Here is a 25676-nt window from a genome sequence, read left to right as displayed (position 1 = left end):
GTTTATAGTAGCCTAATAAAGCACATGCACTGTTTAAGGTAGGCATAGGTACCCTAGTTTAAGAATGTGAATCTGATAGAGAAGTCTAGCCATCAGTTCCTTCCCTTAAAATATTCCCCAGGCGTCAGACTGGATCTGGAAATTTTCAAGCAGTACCCATGCTCTCTGGTTGGTGGTGGTGTTCGGCTTCGTGTCAGCAGTGAGTTGCTGAAGTCACAGTTGACTCCCTCTCAGATGCTCTCCTTCATCAGAGCCATTTAGGACACCGTGCAGTTTTGGGATTATCCTCCCGATCGGCGAGTACATGATATTCAAGCTATGATCTTGACGTGTCAGCCTCTGTCCTAGATTTCTATGAGACTGACTCTGAGAGTGCCTGACCTCATGGCCACCTGCATCCTGCTTACGACACATGCCCATTGGCCTATGCGGGCTCTGTAGTGGGATCTGAAGTTCCAGTGGACACAGGATCAGAGAATCTCTCTTACATGGTCCAGATCTCAAAGGGAACTGCACAAGACCTGCAGTGGTGGTTAACAAACCAATAGCTGATCAGTGGTAGACCCCTCTACTTTCATCAACCAACGCTAACTGTAGTGACAAATGTGTCACTCCTGGCCTTTTGCGGCCATCTGGTAGAGGTGGAGATCAGAGGACTCTGGTCTTAGGGGAATCCGGGCTCCATATCAACATGTTGGAGCTTTGGGTGATCCACTTACATGTGAACTTTTATTCCTTCAATTAAGGTAGGGCTGGTACAGATGTTTACCTGTAACACCACCGCCATGTGGTACTGCAACAAACAAGGTGGGTGGGGTTGTGGACCATTTGTCAAGAGATCTTGCGCCACTTGACATGGCTAGAACATCAGGGCATATCCCTAGTGGTTCAACACCAGGCGGGCTTTCTGAATGCCACAATGCGTTAACACAACCGTTGATGCCTAGTGGATTGCAAATGGCATTTCCATCTTTAGGTGGTGCACATTCTCTTCCAGGAGTGGGGAGATCCTTGGTTAGATCTGTCCGTCTCTGCTGAGAACGCTCGCTGTCAGCAGTTTTGCATACTGGAGTTCTCAAGGCTGAGCTCGCTCGGAGACTCTTTTCATCTTGAGTGGAGCTCCGGCCTTCTGTATGCATTTTGGCCAGTGCATCTCCTAAACAGAGTTCCCAATAAGGTAAGGAACGACCGTGCCCAAGTTATTCTTGGGAAACTAGATTGGGCATGGAGAATCTGGTATCCACAGTTGTTGAGCATGAGCACTGGTCCTCCGATCAGGCTGCATCTTCTGGACTATCTTCTGTTGGAGCAACAGGTCAGCGTTCTACGTCTAAACCAATTGCTTTGTCTTCATACATGGAGATTGCGAGACGACAGTCAACAGCTTTCAGCCTTCTGCCTAATTTATTTATTTGCAGAGTTTTATATAGTGCAGGCTAGACCCAGAGGTATCGGAGCGCTTCACATGAGGATTAGCAAGTAAAAAAATTACGCCAGTTACAGGAGTGTTACACAGCAACATGAGTTACTAGAGCATAGCTTAATATATACACACAACCTATGGGGTTTAAAAGGAAGAGGGGAAGAGTAAAATGGGGTTGGAATGAAGATTAGGTCAGGAAAGACCGGCAAGCGGTAAAGTAATTCAGGAGAACCAAAAAGACCAAGTGAAAGTCAAACAAGCCGGCTGATTTGTCAGAAGGCTGGGGAGGAAGGAGACACATCAGAGAGACGAAGGAAAGTCTGTTGAATGTCCTGCTGGGTAGGTGATGGCCGAGGACATGATCCACAGACCATCTTCTCTATAGCGACCTAGCTAGCTCCACCGGGCATCGGCCAACTCTGGTAGGTCGGCTGCCACACTATCTATGGGGCCCTCATTACGATTTTTGTCTGAAATTATTTGAAAAGGGTCCCAGGGGGAAGTCTTTAAGATGTGGAGGCCAGGCGACATTAGTTAGGGAGATTGGGGGTAAAGTACGGCCACTCCTGAGTCTTGCAGCAGCTCCAGTGCCTCGGGCCCCCGCACCGGCGCCATCAAGTATGTGGCCGCCCTAGGCTATATTGTTGATATGGGCTGTAGATTGACAATAAGCGCCTAACAGGCGTGAATAGGCGCTGGCATCTGTAAGTATGTGTCAGCCTTAAGCCGGCCGATAAGATCTGCGATCGCACCTGCGCGTCTCAGAGATGAGTCTCTGTCACCAGTTCCCAAACGAGTGACGGAGACCTGTGGAAGTCTGCATAGCCCCAACTGCAGCCACAGAGTGAGTACACCAACTTGCAGCCAAGAGCCCAGCCTGTGCTGCCCAATCAGTTGTCAGGAGAGTGCCAGTCAATGTGGATGGACAGCATTTCAGTGGGCTGCGGGCGCCTCCAAGTGTTCCAACGTGGCCCTCCACTCACACTGCAGCCCCAATTGCAACCGGACACAGCCACGGGTCTATACCCAAAGGGATCTTACCCACCATGGTCCAGGAGTACCCACACTCACACTGTTCTTGCCTTTTGGAGGTTTACTTGTAATTCCCACACTGATCACGTCGCTGTGCGCTCCCCTCCGCAGCTCCCGGTTCGCACAAAATCAATCTTCAGTGTCCAGTGGCTGGCTTGTCCTAAAGTCTGCACTGTTACCTTGGAAGTCAGGCGGCCCTCCATGAAGTGGATATAAGCCTGCCATTGGAGCAGGTTTATAGCATTGTGTAGAGACCCAGGTATAATCACAGCTTTGTTTCTCCGTGCACTCTGTGTCCAACACTGTTATCAAGCTTTACACTTTTATTGTGTGCTACTCCATCCATTGCACTGTGTCTGAAAGTACCCTATATCGTATAAAACTGCATGGGTCGGGCGAACCTGTCCCGTGGATGTGTGCACCTTGCTTGAAACACAGTGTTTCTTATCTCGAATACTCCTTGTTCCAAAAAATAATTCAGATACTTGTTGATGAATAGTTACTTCATAAGTTTATTCTTTTTTCAACTAAGTCATAATTCATTAATTCATTAAAAATTCCATCGTTCTGAAGAACTGCTTTTAATAAAACCCAATGCATTTCGGGTTAAACACAGACCCTTTTTCAGGGGTCTAAAAGGAAAATACAAGAAAACCAGATCAGACTCTGCTATATCATTGATTTCATCCACAAAGTCGATTTCGCCATGACCTCCTACTCTCATTACTCCCGTTCTATAACCTTGACCGGCCTCTCTGCTATTAGCCTTCCCTTGTGGCTTCCCTATCTACCCTCATGTCACTTACTTCCAAGCTTTGTAATTCTAATGTTCTGCTGCAGGTCGAGCCTGGCAAAAGTTGTCTAAACAATACTTCCGTATTCCTAGTTTAAACGCTCAACATCAGCCAATCATCACGCGTTCTCTCCCACTCACCCTGCACGTGATGCGAGACCACAGTCAAGCGTGCACCTTCTTCACGTGATCATTTCACCCAATAAATGCTCAAGATTTAACACTCCCTCTACACATGGTGCGGACAATTATTTGTTGGAACAAGGAGTATTTGAGACAAGAAACATTGTGTTTCAAAGAAGGTGCACACATACAAGGCACAGGTTCGCCCGACCCATGCAGTTTTATATTGTGTAGAGACCAACATGTTGACCCTTTGTCTGCTCTCCTTTCCAAAGTTCTTCTATTTAGACTTTCCTTAGCCTAGTAGGGCTTTGCTTTGGACATGTTGAAGTGTTATCTTTGTGCATTTTCAGCATTTTCTGGTGTTCAGCCATCCCTCTTTAAATCCTCTATTGTACTTCGATTCTTAAAAGGCCTCCAACATACATTTCCACCAGCACCTTTTGCTATGCCTCAGTGGTATTTGAATCAAGCTCTTGCGTTTTGTATATGCCTTCCCTTTGAGCTGTTCCACAACTGTCCACTCAGATGCCTTTCTGGTGGCTATAACATGTGCCCTGAAGCTGAGTGAGTTCAAGCTGGTCTTTTGGACTCGAGCATCCTTTTTACAGAATGTGGTAATTTCCTTTCGCTTAGGCCAATCCATCACTTTGTATACCTTATATGCTCCGCCTCACCCCTCTAAAGAAAAGGAGAGACTCTGTCAGCTGAACCCAAAAATAACATTGTTGTTCTACTTTGACCGTACAAAGGAGATCCGTGTGGACGATCAACTCTTTTTGGGGTACGTAAGAGCCAAGAAAGGGAAGGCAGTGCAGAAGCTAACCATCTTACGATGGATAATGCATCAAGATCTGCTACACATTGGTCAAAAGACAACCTCCTGAAGGCTTGCAAGCTCATTCTACCAGAGCCAAGGATGCAACCACTGCATTTGCTCAAGGATTTCCTGTCCTGGATATCCATCAGGAAGCAACGTAGACTTAATTATACATGTTTATTAAGCACTATTGCCTGGACAGTCAGGTCTGACATGGCAGTCACTTGTGCCCATTCGGCGTATGTAGTGTAATCCATATTGCGGCATGATCTCGGGGTGGGGGTGGGGGTATTGCTTTGGTATTTATGCTAAGCTAAGGAACCTGTGGCTCGAAGTGTTTGTCAGATGAACAAGTTACTTACCATCGATAACGTCTTATCTGATGGAGACTCTATTTAGCCATAGATTCCTTATGATCCTCCCCACTCTGCAAGCATAGTTTAGAGTAAAAGGTTCTAACCCTTTTTTGAGGACCCTAGCTTAGCACACCAGCGGTGAGTTATCATAATTCCATGCTCCTAGCGTGGCAAGTCATGACAGTAACTGACATCAGCTCGTTGAGGTGGCGCCTATATAAGTACCGTACATGTCACTTTCGGCATGGACGACACTGACGATGCTAGGCGGAACCATGCCATCTACTGATACGCAGGGATACTACTCAAAAATCTTCTTGATCCAGTCTAACACCTGGAGATAGTCTAAGGTAAGAAATCTGATGCCAGGAAGTTTCTACCAGAAACGATGTTACTAAAGGTAAGTAACTTGTTCATCTATCCTACTCAGAGTTCAGAAAGTGCGGTTTGATGTGAGCGATTTTGTCCAATCAAGCATCTTTTGTGATGTAAAGGTCTCCTCACCCGTATTATTGTGTGGAGGGAGAGCAAAAAAACATTTGATCCACAATCCTGGAGAAAGCTCAGGTGTTAATCATTGTTACATGTTGTCCCCTAATTAAGGTTGTTTTGTGCATTAAAGAGCACAGAGTATATTCCTGACCTGTGGTTATTACTTTTGTTTGTACTATAGTGTTTTACCCTTTCTCTTTCCCGTTGCCCCATTGTGGTTACCAGCCACCTTGTAATAGGTCTGGAATCTGATGCGTTGGTGTTAAAACAGAGCTCTGTGCTTCCGTCACCACCGCCCATTGCGTACTTCATTATCATTGTGCAAATTGGTGTTCTTTTTTTTTCTTCCCGTCAGTGTGAATCGGAAGCCCGTATCTGTCATCAAGAGCCCTTTATTTATGTTTTTAAAATATGAAAAAAGTTTCCTGTCCCGCATTGACAGAATCAAAACATATTGACAATTTGAAAGATCTAATGGATTTAGGAGTAACTCTACCATAAAGGGTAGAAGTCCTGTCCATCATTATCAACATTCTTTTATAGTTCCACATGCATTTTAGAATGACCACAGTGACCAGTCTGGGAATCGTTGGTTAACTCCACCATAGCAGTTTCTTTTTAGTGCCCTATCCATTTTTGGGGCTTTTTTCTCTTTATGCCAAAGTGCAGATGGGAGTCTAAGATACTCGTGGGGCAACCTACACTGCTTGTCAAGTGAGGAAGTAAATTTAACTTGTGAGCCTTCCTTTTGCAAACAGAGATTGATTTCTCCTAGCCTGGTAATCTGTACAGTGGAACAATCAATCCCTAGCAGATCAAAACTGCAACTCCTTTTATTTGCTGAAGAAGGAAGAGCTTATATATGTTGGAGGATCTCAAATACATTGGCTAGTAAGTTTGCGCAATTACGCATTTATATAGTGGGTAATATATTTAAAAATGCATATGAGTGTTTGAAAGTTGCCCAGGCCATATACTGATGGTTACAAAGAAGGAACATATTTGTCATGGGTGCTCTTAGGTAAAATAAGTGGTGCATATTTCTAACAGCAGAATTTTCACCTTTTAAATTCCCACCAAGGCACCAGACTGGATCCAGAAAACTCAAAAACAGTGCTCCTGCATTCTGTTTGGTAATGCCATGTGACTCTGCGTCAATGCCATTCTACTCCAGAATAAACGGAGCCATATATGCCCTAACCAAGCACACTGATGTCCATTCCTTTCTTTCAATCCAGAGTTCCTCACCTCCTTTCTTCCCTCAGAAAGACATTTTTTCTCAAAAATGTTTTCAATGTGCAATAGATGGTATCTCCTAAAATGACAGGGCTCAATTCTGGTACAAAGTGTGGTCTGTGACACATCTCCACGAGGTGTGCCACTGATATTTAGGTTCTTCACAGAACTGCAAGGCCTGTGGCAACTTCTCAAAGATGAGCACTATGGCCATCGGTGAGTGTGAAGGAAAGCTTTACATGGTGAAACACCAGAAAGCTCTGTTCCAGTCCTACTCCAGCCCAAAGACGACATTGAGGACTCAAACTCATTCCAAAGGCAGCTCTTTCTCGAAGCCGAAGTCGAAAAACAAACACAAGAATGGCAAGTAAGACCCACCCCTTCCCGCAACTGTCTATCTCCAGAGAAGGTGCAAGTGTGTCACCATGTATCCAGGTTTCACTCCTGTACTGTTGAGGAGCAGATTCCACCCTCTTTCCCAATGCACTCCGAATTTCCAGGTCCATTGATGACTCTGCAGCAAGTAGAGTTCTTTCATGTAGGCCTGGGCGGTGAACTCCGTTTCAGAGTTTTCTGCACTCCGCGCACTGCAGAGCTCGCGGAGTGCAGAAACTCCGCTCCGTGTAGTGCAGCTGAGTTTTATCCCCGCTCACGGATGGTAAGTTGGCAAGGGCGTGCTTCCGCTCAGGTAGAATTTCTACCCAAGAGGCAGGAAGATCAGTGCGAACGGCAGTTCGCACTGCATTCCCCCAATTACGGATTACCGTGAAGTTTTTTAGTCACTTGACGGAGTTCCACGTAGGGAAACTACGCCCAGGCCTGCTTTTGTGAGGCCATGCTGCACATCTTTGGCATGCTTCAGGCTCCTTCTGGTGTGCCTTTGTGCCCCAAGGATCTACAGCGACTCCAGGTTGGGTTGCTGCTGGCAGGTTCGCCCTCAGTGCCATCTGAGCCCTTTAACACATTTTGCGTTCTGTGTCGGCATTGGAATCGGTGTCAAAATGTGCATCTTCTTGAGCATCTTAATCAGCAACTAAGGATGTCCCACAAATAATTGGGGTAACCAGCTCAGAGTCATCTTTGACTCGACCTTGACCGTATGTAGATCTTCATTTGCCACAGCCTTTGCTGAACCTGTAAGAAGCTGGCTCTTTATATAGTATACCGAAAAGAGGTATACTATGTAAAGAGTCCAGATAACCCTTATAAGTGGACAGGGGCATGCTTTAACAATCCCAAGGTGGGCTATTTGTGGTAGTGTTGAGCAACCTTAGGCTTATCAAATGGGAATGTTAGGCATTTGTTGCATACACAGAGTCAATTAATGATTGACACACTCAAGAAGGAGATCCGCACCAAGTTAGAAAAATAATTGATAAGTACTTTTCAAGTTATTACTTTTAACAGAAGAATATATACTGCATACAAGTATTTGCAGTAAGATTTCGAGGGTCCCTTAATGTTGTAAGGATTTAGAGGGCCGAGATCCCAAGTTCCACCAGAAGTTCGATTTTACCTGCCCTGGTGTGTCCGGGTGCAGAGGTGTGCAACGGGTTGGTAGCCGTGTGCGCTGCATTGTTAGCAGAGAGGGAGTTCACCTGGAAAATTCTGTAAGGGGGAAATATTCAAGAGCTCCCAACAGGGTGCTTAGTTTGTGACTGACCAGGAAGCAAGAGGGAGCATTTGATGTTTGTGGACCCGGGCCAGAAGCTCCGGTGCAGAGGGTTGTGGTCAGCTGACCCTTGTTCGTTGTGGGCGCTCACAGTTCTAGGTCTGTGTAGGAGAGTGGGGTCTGCAATCCTATGGTCACCCCAGATTTTTGCTTTTTGCTTCACTGGTTTAAGACTTTCCCTGGCTGTGGGCCTGCTAATCAGACCCACAGCCTAGCTGTTCTCTCTCTAAATTGACATCCATGTACTTTAGGTGCATTTACCAATTGGTACTGGGCCACCTTATCAGTCCCTGTACAGTGTACCTTAGGTACCCAGGGCATATGTGTACCCAAGGCCTACCAGGGGCTGAAGCATGTATTATGCCACCCCTGGCTGGCCCTCTAAACAGACACAACTGGCTGGTAAGACAGCTGGGGCAAGGTGGTGTAATCAGCCTTTGCTATAGATATAGTATACCTATATCTAACCCTAAAATGGACACATATATTCCTATCAGTCACTCATATGGCAGGCCTTATCAATCCTTAAGGCAGAGTGCTTGGAATTATGTGAGATAGTGCTCTGGCATGAGCTGAGCCTGTCTGCAGCTTGCGGAACCAAGTCCTTATAGCTGTTCCATGATACTGCTATACCATATACTCTTAAGTGCATTATAATCCTCGCGGTTAAATGCTAACTCTGGTATAACATTATCAAAACATGTCGAGTAAGGTGTCATACGAATTGGAATACTACCCCCTCGCCAATTCTGGCGACCAGGGTAGCATTCCACCCTTCTACAGGGACACGACATGTATGTAACTGTGAACCCCCGTTAAAGTTAAACGAAGGCTCAGCATCACAAAATGGATGCTGCCACCACAGACACAAGTCTGACCTCCTGCTGCTGGGAGTCCTTCCAGCGAGGGAGGCCTGGACAAAGGGTTTCCTGCATTGGGAGGTGCTAGCACCACTCCAGACAGGATTTTTTTGTATTGAGGTAGGGAGGCCTCAAAGGAATGAGACATGCCTGGGGCACACAAGGTGCCCTGTGCATACACCGGTACAAACCAGTTGCTGCGGCACTCCAGCCCCAGCTCTGGCGCGAAACCGGACAAATGATAGGGGGTGTAACCACCCCCCTTCCTGGTCCCACCCAGGGGAGTGACCTAGTCACCAGTACAGCCCCCTTTAGCAGGATAAAGGTAGGAGCTGGTCCCATTCCAAATTAGATTAATCCTGAACTACTCTACAAGAAGAAACTCTGGACTTCGACGTTCTGCTCCACAAAAGACTGAAGAAATCTCCCTTGTGGGCAAGGAGTGTCCACCCTGCAACTGCAGGCACCATCAAGCGTCCAGCGGCTTCACTTTGTCGTCTTCCCTTGAGGATCCAGACTTCAGAGTTTGACGAGACCCGGATTCCCAGACCTCTCCGACCTCAACTCACATCTGCAGCACAGCTGAGATCCGTGGGTGCGACGAGACACATGGGACCGGCCATCTTGAAAGAAACTGCACTTCGCTTCCAGCACGACTCCCGAGGTAAACTCGACCAAGTGCTTTGGGGATTGAGAAGCCCCAGCCCCGAGCAGCTCCTGCACCGAAGATCAGCCCTCCAGCTTCCACAAGATCTGCGTGGGGCCCTTCTGCCTGTTTGCTGCTCGACGCGTTGTCTGGTCACTTGCCGGCTGGCTTGTGACCTCCTAGACGACGAACCTTGAAATCTTCACTGTTGGTCTGGTTGCTCCAGACTGGTCGTTGCTCCCTTCCGAAAGAGGAGCACCCGGACCCTCCTGGTCCACTCCAGACGCCGTTTCCACTCACCGCGTGGGTTGCCTTTGCCAAGGCCTGTTGACTCAAAATCCGGATCCGACACCGCCGACAGCGAGAGCCTGCGTGGGACAGCTCGTGCCTCCATCCTGGTCGTCGAAGACACCTCCTGGTCCACGTGGCTGCAGAGACAAGCGTCCACTCTTCACCTGATCGCGACGACAGCATCTGGTTCCTTCCTGGTTCCACACCGGTCACTGGCTAGTGACTTTGAACACTGTCCCCTCTGCTTTCAGGTCCTCTTCTTCCTCGATCCACCCGTGGATCGCACCGGACATCTTCCTCCTGATCGCCTGCAGCATCTTTTCTTCCAGGCTCCATAGACTTCAATGCAGAAACCCGACACGACTTCGCACCTATGCACCCGCAGCCCGTGGGTGAGGTAACAAGAGCATTTCGGTGCTCAAGGGTAGCTTGACTCTCCTAGTGTCCAGATTCACAGTCGTTGTAGTCCTAATCAGTCAGGGTTGTCCGTACTCACCTTTTTCTTGAACTGTACTGTCCATAGACGTTGCTACGCATCTCGCGTGTAAGTTCACACTCTGCACACGCGTCCCGTGGGCCTCCTATTACTTACCTAAAGTTAGGATAGCGTAGTCCCAGCGATCCTACAGCCTCTGGACAGCTCCATTCCTTCTATCGATTTCCTTATACCATTTACTTAGTATATGGTTTGCCGTGCCCCTAGGGCACCCTTGTAATTTTGTGCAACTTATCGTATTTTTCCTAAGAGATTGTCATGTGCTTAGCCCTCTGATCTCATAAAGAGTTCAGAGGTGTTTGTTATTAATAAATAAACTGTTTATTTTTTATAACAACCTGTGTGGTGTCCTTTCATCTGGTATTCAAGGGGTTATATGTGGTAAAACAGCTGGCTTCACATGCCAAAAGAGTTTAGCCTCAGACTGCTTTGTCCATGCTACCATTAGGATAGCTGGTCTATAAGGTTGACTTACAACCAATCACCATAAGGGTTGTTTGGACTGATACAAGGTGATCACTAGAACTAGTGAGCATCATATATCAGGCCAACTTCTCACAGTCTGGACCTGCAAAGAGGGACACATCAGGACATCTGGGCCACTCTCAGTAATTACCTTTGCGGAGCGGACGTCCCTTGTTGGCCGGTCGGTCTTTGGATTATTGGATTCTCGATTGGACTATTAACAAGCGTTGGTCCTGGCAAGGGGTTTGGTACACCTGGTATTGGTTCAGGGAGGCTCATAGGGATCCTGCCATCTCCAAACTTGGCATGGAGACGGATTTCACCTCTGAGTTGGCTGACCTCCTCCTGAGTGGCTATTGCTTTGGTAGTCAGCAGCCTATTGGAACCACATGTCATAGTTGGTGCCTACAGGATGCAGGGGAGTGGCTTTTCCACTCCACAGGAGATGCTGGCTGTTTTTTTTAAGTACTGGCAATTCTCCGAGGCTTATAGAGTTTGCACAGCTGCAGAACAAATCTGAAAGAAACACGTTAGTGTTAGATTCCTTACCTTAGAATTACCCCCAGGCGTCAGAGTGGATCCGGAAAGTTTCCGTCAGCAGTACCCCTGCGTGTCGGTAGGCGTCGTCCGTGGCTCCGCGTCCGTCGTCGGCGTCCTGATCGCCGGGATGACGTCGCTGGAGTACTTAGACGCTGCCCTCCCGCGCTGAGGTCAGTTCTTCTTTTTTCCGCGCCAGAAAGCGCAGATCCAGAAAGAGCTAGGACTCTAGTAATTTTTTTTACTAACTTTTTGGTCTTTTAGACTATCTCTTTTTGAGTTGACTTCGACTCCTGGTGCCAGTAGGGATGCCCTGGTTCAAGCCGTGTGACGCCTGTCACCGACTGATGTCGGTTACCGACCCTCGCCGCCGGTGTCTCTACTGTCAAGGCGCAGACCACGACGACAAGTCGTGCCCTGACTGTCAGGCCTTGACCTCGAAGGCTAGGCGGGAGCGGTCCCGCAAGCTCCTTGAGATCCGACAGTCGGCTCCGCGTCGCTCGAGTTCCCGGTCGTGGAGGACGTCGAGGGATCGGTCGCGGAGCCGCAGTCATCACCGCTCGTCGGGATCAAAGTCTTCGCACTCAGGTAAGTCGAGGCACTCTAAGAAGTCGTCGAAGAAGCGACACTGCTCTTCCGACTAACCTCGCCGGCCGCGTGACTCGGCCCAGAGTTCGGGTGGCACCACCCGCGCGGCTCCGCAGGCGGTCCCATACCCTCGGGTCCCTGGACTTTCTGCAACACCGGGCTAGATTTGTGATTTCCTTGTGGCCATGAGGACTCATTTTCCGCCGTTGGAGCGTGCCGGTGTGCCTTTAGGCCCCGCAGGCTTCAGTCCCGGCGCCATCGTCGACTTCGGCCCTGACCCCGCAATCCCCGTGGGATCAAGGCCTGGATCCCGGTCGACACCAGTTGACCTCACGACTCCACCGGTGGCGCCACATCCTCGGACGCCGCCATCCCTGGTTTCAGCCCCGGGCCGTGTCCGACGTCGGAGCGGCGCCGTCCCTGGCGTCGATGGATGAGCCCTACAACTACGACCCGACTCCGTCCTTTATGCCTGTTTATCAGGACACGGATGAAGGGGAGGACTGGAAGGGGTCTGAGGACCCTCTGGCACAGCAGTGCCAGTTAAGCATGGACTGGGCAGATGAGCTGGGGGATGCCAGTGGTCTTGATATATCCCCTGACTCTGGTTTCATCTCTCCTCCCTCCTTGGCTACGGTGGAGGGTGCTACGTATGGTGTGGTGCAGGGCAACCAAGGCCTTGGCTCTTGAGCTCCCTGCTGCGGCCGTGAGGACTAATCTCCTCACTGAGGTGCTTCAGCCACCAGTAAGCTCTTCGGAGCCTCTGCTGCCATTTAATGAGGCCCTCACGGACGTTCTGTTGGACACTTGGTCCAAGCCCTCCACAGTGTCCCCTGTGGATTGGAACGTGGCCCGACGCCACCGCCTGGCTCCGGGCGACCCCTGCTTTCTGTCCGTACACCCCACACTCGAGAGTCTGGTGATTCAGGCCTCCACATCCCAGACCGCATTCCTGACCGCTCCCCCGGATTGGGAATCCAAAAGGCTTGATCAGTTTGGAAAGAAACTGTTCTCCTCAGTTAGTCTGGGGTTGCGGTCCATCAATACCGCATGCCTTTTGGGCCGTTGCACCCACTCTTTGTGGGATTGGGTGGCGGAAGTGCTGCCCCAGTGTCCGGAGGAGGCCCAGGCACGGCTCGCCCAGGCTCTTGCTGAGGGGCGGGAAGCTGCAGGTTATTCCATCAGATGTGGACTTGAAAACACAGACTTGCTAGGCAGGCCGATTTCTACGACGGTGGCGTTCCAGTGGGCAGAGCATCAGGGCATTCTGTCCGACCATGTCCTGATCTCGGAGGACACTGAGACAGCTGCAGTGGTGGCTCACGAATCGCGATTGGGTCAATGGCAGATCCCTCTCCCTTCCCCAACTGGAGCACACAGTGGTGACGGATGCGTCCCTCCTGGGATGGGGTGGCCACATGGGAGAGGCACAGATCAGAGTCCTCTGGTCTCCGGCGGAGTCCCAGTTCCACATTAACCTTCTGGAGCTGCGGGCGATCCGACTTGCACTGAAGGCATTCCTTCCCTCTGTCCGGGGAAGTGTAGTGCAGGTGTTCACGGACAACACCACCACCATGTGGTACTGCAACAAACAGTGCGGGGTGGGGTCGTGGACCCTATGTCAGGTGCTCTGCGCCTCTGGACATGGCTGGAACATCAAGGCGTTACCTTGGTTTTTCAACACCTGGCAGGTTACCTTAACGCCAGTGTGGACGAACTCAGCCGCCGGTGCATGATGGATCACGAATGTCGTCTGAACTCGGACGTGGCACAAGGTCTATTTCAGCAGTGGGGAGAGCCTTGGTTAGATCTATTTGCCACCGAAGAGAACGCGCAATGTCATAAGTTCTGCGTATTGGAGTTTCCAAGGCGGCACTCGCTAGGTGCCGCTTTTCGTCGCGACTGGAGTTGCGGTCTGTTGTACGCCTTTCCGCCTATTCCACTTCCACCCAGAGTGCTGAAGATCAAGCAGGACCGGGCCCAAGTCATCCTTGTTGCTCCGGACTGAGCAAGAATATACTGGTATCCCGAGCTACTCAGTATGTCAATCGATCCCCCGATTCGACTGCCTCTTCAGGAGGACCTTCTGTCGCAGCAGCAGGGGACGGTCCTCCATCCGAACCTGTCCAATCTCCACCTCCATGCGTGGAGATGTGCGCGGTGGCAGTTGATGCCATTTGACTTGCCTCCTGAAGTCTGTGATGTCATTCTGGCAGCCAGGCATCCCTCCACAAATACGGTATACGCCTGCAGGTGGAATACATTTGTGGCATGGTGCACAGCAAAGGCTGTGGATCCCCTTTCTGCCCCTCTTTCAGAGGTTCTTCTCTTTCATATTTCTTTGGCCCAGCAGGGCTCTGCTCTGGGCACTATCAAGGGCTATCTTTCGGCCATTTCAGCCTTCCTAAGGCTTCCTGATCAGCCTTCTCTATTCAAGTCCCCTGTTGTAAATGGATTCCTGAAATGCATTGTGAGAAGTTGGCCTGATATGCAGTGCTCACTGTTCTAGTGATCACTATGTATCATTCCAAACGACCCTTATTGATGATTGGTTGTAAGTCAACCTGATAGACCAGCTATCCTAGTAGCATGGACAAGAGCAGTCTTTAGGCTAAACTCTAGAGGGCGTGTTAAGCCAGCTGTTTTACCATCACATATACCCCTTGAACACCAAGTGAAAGGACACCACACAAGTTGTTATAAAAATAAAGTATATTTATTTATATCAAGACTACGCTGAACTCTTTGAGTCAGGGAGCTAAGCACAATACAAAACTCTTAAAGAAATACTGAAAGTCGCACAATTTACACAAATGCCCGAGGGGCACGAAAAACCATATACTACAAAAGTGGAATGCGAAATTACTAGCAGGTAAGTGCTACTCTCAGAGACTTTAGAAACGCTGGGCCTACAATGCTGAACCCTTGGATTAGAAGCAGGAGGCCTAGGGACGTCGTGTGCAGAGTGGAAACTCTCACGCGTAATGCGGGACAAAGTCTATGGGTACTAGTAAATGCAAAAGTTAGTGTTCTCGGGTGAACCCGACTAGGTAGGTCAAAAACGAAAGTGGATCTAGACACTTAGAGAGTGGATCTACGCTGGAGCACCGTGGTACTCGGTTTACCTAGCCCAGGGGCTGCAGCTGCATAGGGTTCAAGTGTCGTCGGGAAACCTCGTTGACGAACCAGGAGCCTGAAGTAAGAGTTGCTGGCAGGCGACCAGTGAAGATGTTCCGGGCTGATCCAAGGACTGGATCAGTTGAAGAAGAGTACCTGTAAGCAGAGGGGACCAAGTTCTGAATCACTAGCCAGTGATTAGGTGGGCACCAGGATGGCACCGGACGAGGTCACTCAGCCAGGTGAAGAGGTGACACTGGATTCTGCTGCTACACGGACCAGGGCGCTGATGTCGACCAGGCTGGAGGTCTGCGAGCTGTCCCACGTCGGATGTCTGCTGCTGGCGATGCTGGATCCGTTGAAGGAGGCAACAAGCCTTGGCTAAGGCAAGCCCACGTGGCAACACAAAATGGCGTCTGGAGTGGACCAGGAGGGTCCGAGGAAGTTCCCCTTCAAGAGGAGACAAGGGCCAGTCTAGAGGAGCTAGACCAGCGGTGAAACAAACGTAGGACGTCGTCTGGAGGGTCACTAGCCAACGGGCAAGTGACCGGACAACGTGGCAAGCAACGCAGAGGCAAAAGGGCCCCACGCAGATCTGGAGGATGCTGGGGGGCTGGGCTTCGGTGCTCGTGCTGCTTGGGGTTGGGGCTTCTCTTACCCCAGTGCACCCACTCGAGGGTCCCTCGGTGGTCGTGCTGGTTCAGTGTCGTGCTGGTTCTGATGATCGCCGGGTCCTCTGGTCTCGTCGCACCTACGGGTCTCACCTGTGCTGTAGAGGCAGGTTGAGGTCACAGAGGGCAGGGAGTCCGGGTCTCGTCGAGCTGGGCAGTCTGGTTCCGGAGGAAGGACGTTTCAGCAAACCGCAAGATACTTAGGTGGTGCCTGCTGCTGCAGGGTGACTACTCCTTAGTCACAAGGGAGAAATCTTGAGACGAAGTCTTGAGTTCCTTTCGTAGAAAGTAGTTTCAGGATTCAAAGATGATCTGATTTGGAAGGGGGCCTGCTCCTACCTTTATCCTGAGAAAAGGGGCTGGCACGCGACTAAGTCCTGCCCTATGGGTGGGACTAGGTGGGGGGTGGTTACACCCCTCTCCTTTGTCCGGTCTCTCCCCAGCTCAGGGGCTGGTGTGCCCCAGGAACTGGTTTGAGCCGGCATATGCACAGTGAGCACCGGGGTGCCACTTGCAGTCACCTTCCTCTAAAGCCCTGCCTACCTGGGATACACAAAATCCTGTCTGGGATGGTGCTAGCACCGCCCCTGACAGGAAACCCTTTGTCCAGGCCTCCGTTTGCTGGAAGGACTCCCAGCAGCAGGAGGGCAGACTGGTGTCTCGGTGGCAGCATCCATTTTGTGGAGGTTTTTGCTTTATTTTTCACTTTAACCGGGGTTACAGCTACCAACATGTCTTCTCCCTCTAGAGGGGTGGAATGCTACCCCCGTCGCCAGAACATGCGAGGGGGTAGTATTCCAAAGCGTATGACACCTTACACGACATGTTTAGATAATGTCAGACCAAAGTTACCATAACCGCGAGGGTTATAAGGCACTTAAGAGTATATGGTCTGACGCTATCATGGAAACGGCTAAGGGATAGATCCCGAAAGCCGCAGACAGGCTCAGCTCATGCCAGAGCACCATCTCACACCATTCCAAGCACTCTGCCTTCAGGATTGTTAAGGCCTGCCATAGGAGTGACTGATAGGAGATCTGTGTGCCCATTCTAGGTGTTCGATATAGGTATACTATATCTAAAGCAAGGGGTGATTACACCACCTTGCTCCCAGCTGTCAAGCAGCCAGTTGTGTCTGTTTAGTTAGTCAGCCCAGGGGTGGCATAATACATGCTGCAGCCCCTGGGAGACTTCTGGGTGCACCTCTTCCCTGGGTACAGGGACTTGGAGAGGGCCCAGTGCCAATTCAGTACCTGGGTACAATTTGGAATAGAGAGAACAGCTAGGCTGTGGGTCTGATTAGCAGGCCCACAGCCAGGTTAAGTCGTAAAACAGTGAAGCAAAAAGCAAAAATCTGGGTGATCATAGGATTGCAGACCCTACTCTCCTACATGCATCACGCACATGTTTCCTCCTGTGCCTTTCGTGATGCCTCAGTGGGACTTGAATCTTGTTCTAACTTATCTGATGTGCACTCCCTTTGAGCCACTTCATAATTGCCCTCTTTGTTGTCTGTCTCTTAAAACTGCTTTCCTGGTTGCCATCACCTCTGCCAGAAGAGTGAGTGAGCTCCAGGCTCTTTCCTCTAAGCCTCCTTTCCTCTCTGTCCATCGGGACAAAATTGTTCTGAGGACTCGTCCTTCCTATCTTCCCAAGGTTGTTACTGCCTTTCACATCGGCCAGTCCATCACCTTGCCCACCTTCTTTCTGCCTCCGCATCCCTCGAAAGAGGAGGAGAGGCTCCACCGTCTGGACCCAAAACGTGTGTTCTCCTTTTACCTTAACCGCACACAACAGTCCGGGTGGATGACCAACTCTTCGTTGGCTACGTGGGTGCTTAGAAGGGATGGGTGTTGCACAAGAGGACCATCTCTCGGTGGGCCGTTTTGTGCATCAAGGCCTGTTATTCCTTGGCTAAGAAGGAGCCTCCAGTGGGGCTGCTCGCCCATTCCATTCGGGCCACAGCGGCTACTACTGCCCTGGGTCGGGGAGTCCCTTTGCAGGACATTTGTCAGGCAGCTACGTGGGCCTCTCTGCACACGTTTGCCAAGCACTACTGCCTGTACAGCCAAGTCTGGAAGACTGCTTCTGTGGCCATTCCGTTCTCCAGGACTTCCTGGTGTGATCTTGGTTCGCAGACCCACCTCCGGGGTTGGTATTGCTGGGGTATCTATTCTAAGGTAAGGAATCTAACACTAACGTGTTTCTTTCAGATGCAGAAGTTACTTACCTTCGGTAACGATATATCTGTAAGAAACATTAGTTAGTGTTAGATTCCTTACCGCCCCAGCCATCCTCCCCGTTCTGCGAACCGATATCTAGGGTAAAGGAATCTCCCTTGGAAGGTCCTAGTTTTATGGCACCAGTGTCGGTTTCTTGCATGGCTCTGTGTTCCTGGCACGGAAAGCAATGTACAGAACTGACGTCAGCGCGCAAGGGCGGCGTCTAAGTACTCACTTCCACTGCCACAGTGCAGCACCAAAGACCTGTCACACAGAGTTGCACATGAGTTTACCGAGCCCGCAAGTGCCATTGGAGAGTTGCTGGGGCCCCCATAAGGAAAGTTATTGACCCAGGAACGATTAGCCTGCAACTGTAACAATGGGCGACTGATAGTCCACTGGCGACTGGACTTCGGCCAGACCAGAGAGGACATTGTGTGTCGTCGACCCTGCAACCAGCACCCCCTCACCATCTTTGTGGACTGATGAATCCCTGCAGGAAGAATCCAGTCAACCACAATGTATCCATAGCATCCTTGGAGCATCTTCAGCATCCCTCGTCCCTTTGCATCGGGGTCACTCCATAGGAATTTGTTCCAACGAGGATAAAGTTCCTGAAACTGTTGAAAGATTGCTTCATCTGTGAAGGTAACTGTTCTTGAGGGCCTTGCTGGTTCCTCTGACTAGCTCTCTGCCAGAGTTCTTTGCCCCAATTACTTCTAACTATTGGCATTAGCACTTAGCTATGTTTGCTTTGAAAAAGTTTCTAAGTGTCCAATTCGTTGACTTTGCCAAGGCTTGTTCACAGTCGTGGTTGAGTAAAATTGCATTGATTTAGTATTGCTTGCAACATCTATATCTCCTGAACCCTCCGGTGGGTCTTTTTCATTCTAGTTTCTAAATTCTTATAAAAATACCTTTTTATTAATAAATTGATATTTGATTTCTTGAGTGTCGTGTAAATTTCTTCTTCAAGTTTTTTTGGGGCTGTTGAATGCTTTAACACTTGTTCCTCTATGTAAACCTTGCTGCTCAGTGCCACATCTACCCAAGGTTGAGCTGAGGGTTTTACAAATAAAACCTACTGCTCCCTAAAGGGGTTGATAAGTGTATCACATGGTGAAGTTGCACAACCACACTGTAGAATGCATCCAATTTCCTCAAACAGCACTTCCAAGGTTTGGCTGTGAGCCACAAGGTGCGGCGCTCATCTCAATCTTCTGCCCTTCTAGCCTCAGTCAACAAGCATATATATATCGTGCACTCTTGCCTGCACACAGCTACCCTGTAGGAGTAAGGATCAGCCACTTCCTACTAGACAACAGATCACATTTGATAAATGGGTCCTGCAGACTGTCCGACAGCGATATGCTCTGCCATTCCTTTTTGACTCACCACACCTACCACCTACTTCATAGACCTTCTCGGAGGGCCAAATGCCCGTTTTATGCTAAACAGTATAGGCTATATTGGCCAAAGGAGTCATTGAGAGGGCACCGGCCTCTGAAGTAGCGACTGGGTGTTATTCCTGCTACTTCTTTGTGCCTCTGTCCTGCTCTGGATCTGCTCACTGTAGCCAAAGTTGTGACTCCCCTAGATCACCGAGACTGGATAGTGGCATTGGACCGGCAGGATACTTATTTTTGAGTTCCTGTTATGCAGCTCCACAGATACTACCTGCGGTTCATTGTGGGCCACAAGCACATTGTTTTCCGTGCTCCCTTTACCTGCACCAGTGCCCCTGAGTGTTCATGAAGGTGATGTTGGTGGTCCCTACACACCTTTAAGAGGTCAAGGGTACCACTCTTTTATCTCGATGACTGATTGTTGAAGATGGGCTTGCCACAGTTAGTTGAGGGGTATTACCAGACGACAGCTAACCTCCTTACAACTTTGGTGTTGTCAACCTGCCAGAGTCGCACCTGAATTCTTCTTACAACCCCCCCCCCCCCCCTCATTGGAGCCATTCTTGAAATGGTGCGCTTTTGATCCTTTAGTTCAACCAAGAGTCCTTGACATTCAGATGTTTCAGCCTTTGTCCTGGATCTCAGTGAGGATGAACCTTTCTCTGGGCACACTTAAAGGTTACCTGACAGCACTTTTTACCTTTTTACATTTGCCTGATCAACTGTCCTTTAAATCATAGGTTGTTCATGAATGCATAGTGGTACTTCAGCCTGGTTCTCCTGTATCTAATGTGTACCACTTTTAACTGATTTACAGTTGCCCATTACGCCTACTTACCCTTAAATTGGTAGTCCTGCATGCGTCACATCGGCAGGATTGATAGGTGGGCTGCATTTCCTTTCGTTCGAGCTTCCCTAATCACTTTTTGTATAGACAAACTTGTGTTAAGGACGACCTGCATCTGATGGAGACTTCTAGCTACAGATTCCTTACCTTTGAATTTCCCAGGTGTCCGCTGGATCCAAAACTTTTGCGTAAGCAGTGCCCCTGCATGGCAACGGATTGCTCAATATGGCTCTGTGTGCTGTCGTCAGATTTGTTGGCGCCTGATATGACGCCGCAGTCACCTATATACTCACCACCCAGTCGTGCGGATGTCATTTCTTTTCTTTGCGTGCCAGTTAGCACTGATCCAGAGAAGAGCTCTACCCCTCGGTCTCTTTTGACAAACTTTTTTCAACGTTTAGTTGAATATTTTTTCATTGTGTGTCAAGGGATCTGAAAGAAACAGGTTAGTATTAGATTCCTTACCTTAGAATATCCCCAGGCGTCACACTGGATCCGGAAACTTTTGCGTAGCAGTACCCTTGCGCGTCGGTAGGCGTCATCTGCAGCTCCGCATCCGTCGTCTGCGTCGTTGGTGCCGGGATGACGTCGCCGGAGTACTTAGACTCCGCCCATGCGCGCTGACCTCAGTTATTCTTTTTTCCGGGTCAGCAAGCGCCGATCTGGAAAAAGTTGTGCCCTAGTCATTTTTTGACTAACTTTTTCGATCCATTTTGATCATCTTTTTGAAGTCTCTCGACTCCGACGGTGCCGGTAGGGATGCCCGGGTTCAAACCCTGCGTCGATTGCAACCGACTGATGTCAGTTACCGACCCCCATCGCCGGTGTCTTCTCTGTCGGGGCCCAGACCACGACGACAAGTCCTGCTCCGACTGCCGGGCCCTGACGTCCAAAGCTAGACGGGAGCGGTCCCGCCGCTCGAGGTCCCGGTCCGGAAGGAGGTCGAGGGACCGGTCGCGGGGCCGGACTCACCACAGTTCCGGGGGTCGCTGTGAGAAGTTGGCCTGATATATAATGTTCACTATTCTAGTGAGCACTTTGTATCAGTCCAAACAACCCTTATTGATGATTGGTTGTAAGTCAACCTTATAGACCAGCTATCCTAGTAGCATGGATACGAGCAGTCTAAGGCTAAGACTCTAGAGGGCGTGTTAAGCCAGCTGTTTTACCATCACATTACCCCTTGAACACCAAGTGAAAGGACACCACACAAGTTGTTATGAAAATAAACAGATATTTATTTATAACAAGACTACCCTGAACTCTTTATGAGTCAGGGAGGTCTCGTCGCACCCACGGATCACAGCTGGGCTGATGATGTAGGTTGAGGTCAGAGGTGCCAGGGAAGCCGGTTCTCGTCGTGCTGGAGCAGTCTTGATCCGAAGGAGAGACTGGCAGCAAACCGCGATGCTTGGTTGGTGCCTGCTGCTGCAGGGTGACTACTCCTTAGTCACAAGGGAGAATCTTGGGAAGAAGTCTTGAGTTCCTTTCGTGGAAAGTAGTTTCAGGATTCAAAGATGATCTGATTTCGAAGGGGGCCAGTTCCTACCTTTATCCTGCAAAAAGGGGCTGGCACGCGACTAAGTCCTGCCCTATGGGTGGGACTAGGAGGGGGGTGGTTACACCCCTCTCCTTTGGCGGGCTTTCCCCAGGTCAGGGGCTGGAGTGCCCCTGGAACTGGTTCCAGCTGGCCTATGCACAGTGAGCACCGGGGTGCCACTTGCAGTCACCTTCCTCTAAAGCCCTGCCTACCTAGAATACACAAAATCCTGTCTGGGACGGTGCTGGCACCGCCCCTGGCAGGAAACCCTTTGTCCTTGCCTCCTGGGCTGGGAGGACTCCCAGCAGCAGGAGGGCAGACTTGTGTCTCGGTGGCAGCATCCATTTTGTGGAGCTAAGGCTCTGTCTGACTTTAACCGGGGTTACAGGTTACATACATGTCGTGTCCCTCTAGAAGGGTGGAATGCTAACCCCGTCGCCAGAATTGGCGAGGGGTTAGTATTCCAATTCGTATGACACCTTACTCGACATGTTTTGATAAAGCCATACCAGAGTTGGCATATAACCGCGAGGATTATAATGCACTTAAGAGTATATGGTATGCGATATCATGGAAACGGCTAAGGGATGGATCCCGAAAGCCGCAGACAGGCTCAGCTCATGCCAGAGCACTATCTCACACGATTCCAAGCACTCTGCCTTCAGGATTGTCAAGGCCTGCCATAGGAGTGACTGATAGGAGATCTGTGTGCCCATTTTAGGGTTAGATATAGGAATACTATATCTAAAGCAAAGGGTGATTACACCACCTTGCCCCAGCTGTCGTGCAGCCAGTTGTGTCAGATTTGGATGGCCAGCCAGGGGTGGCATAATACATGCTGCAGCCCCTGGTAGGCCCTGGGTACACCTATGCCCTGGGTACCTAAGGTACACTGTGCAGGGACTGATAAGGTGACTCAGTATCCAATTAGATATGTACCTAAGGTACATGGAATCCATTTTACAGAGAGAGCAGTAGGCCTGGGGTCCTGAATAGCAGGGCCCCAGGTCAACTAAGTCAGAAAACCAGCAAAACACCAGGCAAAAAAAGTTGGGGGCAACCATAGTCAGGGATCTACCTTCCTACATAACCCCCCCCCCCAAACGAAAGGAGATAAGGCTATCCTTGCCAGGTAAGCCTATATTGCCTGAGTGGCCATATAAGGAAGTACCAGCACTGGCATGGTTACTCCCTATCTCATGGTCCACTAAGCAATCCCTCACCCTAAGGGTGTCTGAGGGTCTCCACCATAGGGAATCTCTACCTGTGGTGTGTTTTGGCAAAGTAAAAGGCTGGTGCTGAAATGGAGTACTGAAGTGAGGCTCCACTAATTTTGGGCTCAGCTTCCTCCAATCATTTTCCACCATAGAGGCCTTTCTTTCCAAGACTGAGTTGTTTTGGGCTCTCAGGGTCAACCTCTGGGTACCTACAGCTGGGGGTTGGGTCCCTCTGTGTGGCTTACTGGAGGGACAGGTCAGGTTTGGGGCCCTTAGGTCCCAGGTCTGGCTGTGCCCAACAGTGTCCATCTGTGGGAGGTCCCTAACTAAATTTAAGGGGGATCCCTCAGGAGTTGGTTTTATTTTCACTTGGCTAGGACTACTAGCTTCAGTGCCCTTAATCTGCTGATTGGGGAATTCTTTTGGACAGGGGGCCCTTTGGGGTCCACCACTGGCCTCCCTGACCTCTACAGCCCTGGGCTGACTGAGGCAGGGTAGAGAGGGGCAGGTTACCTGCTCCAGAATGGGTCCCACCTTGGAAGGGTCCACTGACATCAGGGGTTCTGCCAGGCTAGGCCTGACTACCTCTGTGGCAGTTTCTTCACAAGGGGTCAGATCAGTTCCCTGAGGAGGCTGACCCTTTCCTAAAGTCTGGTGGGAGGGAGATTTCTCTTCCTCCTCAATGCTCTCTGTCTGAGTGGAGTGATCCTTAGTTTCAGGCTTCACAACACTATCATCTGTCTGAGTTTGAGCTGTGGCCATCACAACTCTCCCAACCTTTTCAGGAGGGGGCTCAGTTTGGGTGTGGGCTGTGACCATCACAGCCTTGACAACCTGTTCTGGGAAGGAAGTTGTCTGAGATTGGGTTCTGACTGGCACAGCCCTCCTGACCTGTTCAGGGAGGACATCTTGGACTGGGGCTGTGGCTATCACTGCCCCACTAACCTTACCATGGAAGTTTACCATTTTAGAATGGGTTTCTTGCTCTACTTCAGCCCAGGCTGAGAGCTCTAAATCATTCCCCAGTAGGCAATCTACAGGCAAGTTTGGTGACACTGCCACTCTCTTGTGGCCAGTGACACCTCCCCAGCTGAGATTGACCACTGCCATGGGATGATCTCTCTGTACTCCATCAATATTGGTCACCTGGTATGTGGCACCAGGTAAAAGTTGCCTTGAGGGGACTAGACTCTCAGTCACCATGGTGATGCTAGCCCCTGTATCTTTATAGGCCTCAACTTTTATACCATTGATGAGGGGCTCCTGTCTGTACTTGCCCAAAGTGTTGGGACAAGTTGTGAAGTTGGCAAACCCCATGCCAGTCTCACAGACAAGGGTATCTAAGTTTGGGGACCTGGTTAGGCCAGAGTCCCCAGGAACTCCCAAAGTAAATGCACCCAAATTCTTGGGGGCACTCCCACCACCTGGGGGATTACTACTAATAGTAACAGGGGGTTTGGGAATGTTACTTGGGGGTATGTTCTCCTTATTGTTATTCTTTGGGCAACTGCTGTCAGTTTTCAAATGACCCACCTGTTTACAGGGATAACAATAAGGTTTCTTCTGGTTATTAGAAGGATTCTGGGACCCACCCCCTCAGAGGATTTTTGGGGCCCTGATGTGGTTTGATCTGGAGATTTATTCCCACCCTTCTCTTGAGGCTTGGTTGATTCCTTTTTCTGGTCACCACCTTGGTTCTTGGGCCTAATCCTGGTTCTGACCCACTTGTCTGCCCTCTTACCCAATTCTTGTGGAGAGGTCAGATCAGAGTCTACCAGGTGCTGGTGTAATAACTGGTTCTGACAATTATTTAAGACTTGCTCTCTCATAATAAGATTATACAATCCTGTGAAGTCAGTAACCTTGCTACCCAGTAGCCAGCCTTCCAAAGCCTTAGTGGCACAATCAACAAAGTCAGCCCAATCCTGAGACTGAGTTTTCTGGGTATCCCTGAACAGCAACCTGTACTGCTCAGTGGTTAAGCCAAACCCATCAACCAGTGCATTTTTCAGGACCTGGTAATTGTTAGCATCCTCTACTCTAGTAGTGAGGAGCTTATCTCTACCTTTGCCATCAAAGGAGAGCCACAGTATAGCTGCCCACTGACTCTGGGGAATGCCCTGCACAGTGCAGGCCCTCTCCAAAGCAGCCATCCATTTCTGGATGTCATCCCCTTGTTTAAAGGGGGCACTATTTTTGTCAGGTGTTTAGTATCTAAACCCTTCTCTTTTTCTCTTGGGAGATTGCTGCCACCAGTGGGAACTATCCCACTCATCTGCTGCTCTCTAGCAAAGGCAAGCTTCTCTTTGGCCAAGGCAAGTTCTTCCCTTGCAATCCTCAGTTTAGCTTGTCTCATTCTTGCTTCATGCTCTCTTCTCTGAGGGGAAGTCAATCTCCTCTGGGGAGAGTTCCTTCTCCCCTGAGAAGAGGCATTAGAGTGCAGAGATCTAATGGAGTCCCTAGAAGGAGATCTATTTCTCCTAACTCCAAGGTTAGGCCTCATCAGGGTCAGTACTGGGGGTCCCCCAGATCCTTGCCCAAGTAGGTCTAAGTTGGCCCTAGTGAGTCTGCTGACTAACTCAGGACCCTTGTTTGCCTCACCCTCAGAGAGTTCCTCAAGATCCTCCTCCTCAACTGCATTTACAGTGTTGTGGAGGTCTGGATCCCCAGTGGTACCCTCTAAGGCTGGCATATTCCCATCTAGCTGAGAAATCTTTCTCGCATCATATGTCTCTAAGAGACCTATCAGCAAGGGAATGGTGGGGTTAGACCCCTGTTTCAGTTTCCTGGAGGTACACACTTGTCTCATCTCCTGGAAACTGAGAG

General features: G+C 49.8%; 1 protein-coding gene across 4 annotated transcripts in view; it reads left to right on the top strand.

Annotated features, from left to right (window-relative positions):
* Nucleotides 1-25676, top strand: part of GBF1 (golgi brefeldin A resistant guanine nucleotide exchange factor 1) — a 2365494-nt gene that overhangs the window by 1782842 nt on the left and 556976 nt on the right. The gene's annotated exons all lie outside the window — the stretch shown is intronic.

This window comes from Lissotriton helveticus, chromosome 5_1 (assembly GCF_964261635.1).
Source record: "Lissotriton helveticus chromosome 5_1, aLisHel1.1, whole genome shotgun sequence".
In the NCBI taxonomy this organism is placed as follows: domain Eukaryota; kingdom Metazoa; phylum Chordata; class Amphibia; order Caudata; family Salamandridae; genus Lissotriton; species Lissotriton helveticus.
This window is presented reverse-complemented; position numbering and strand designations above follow the sequence as displayed.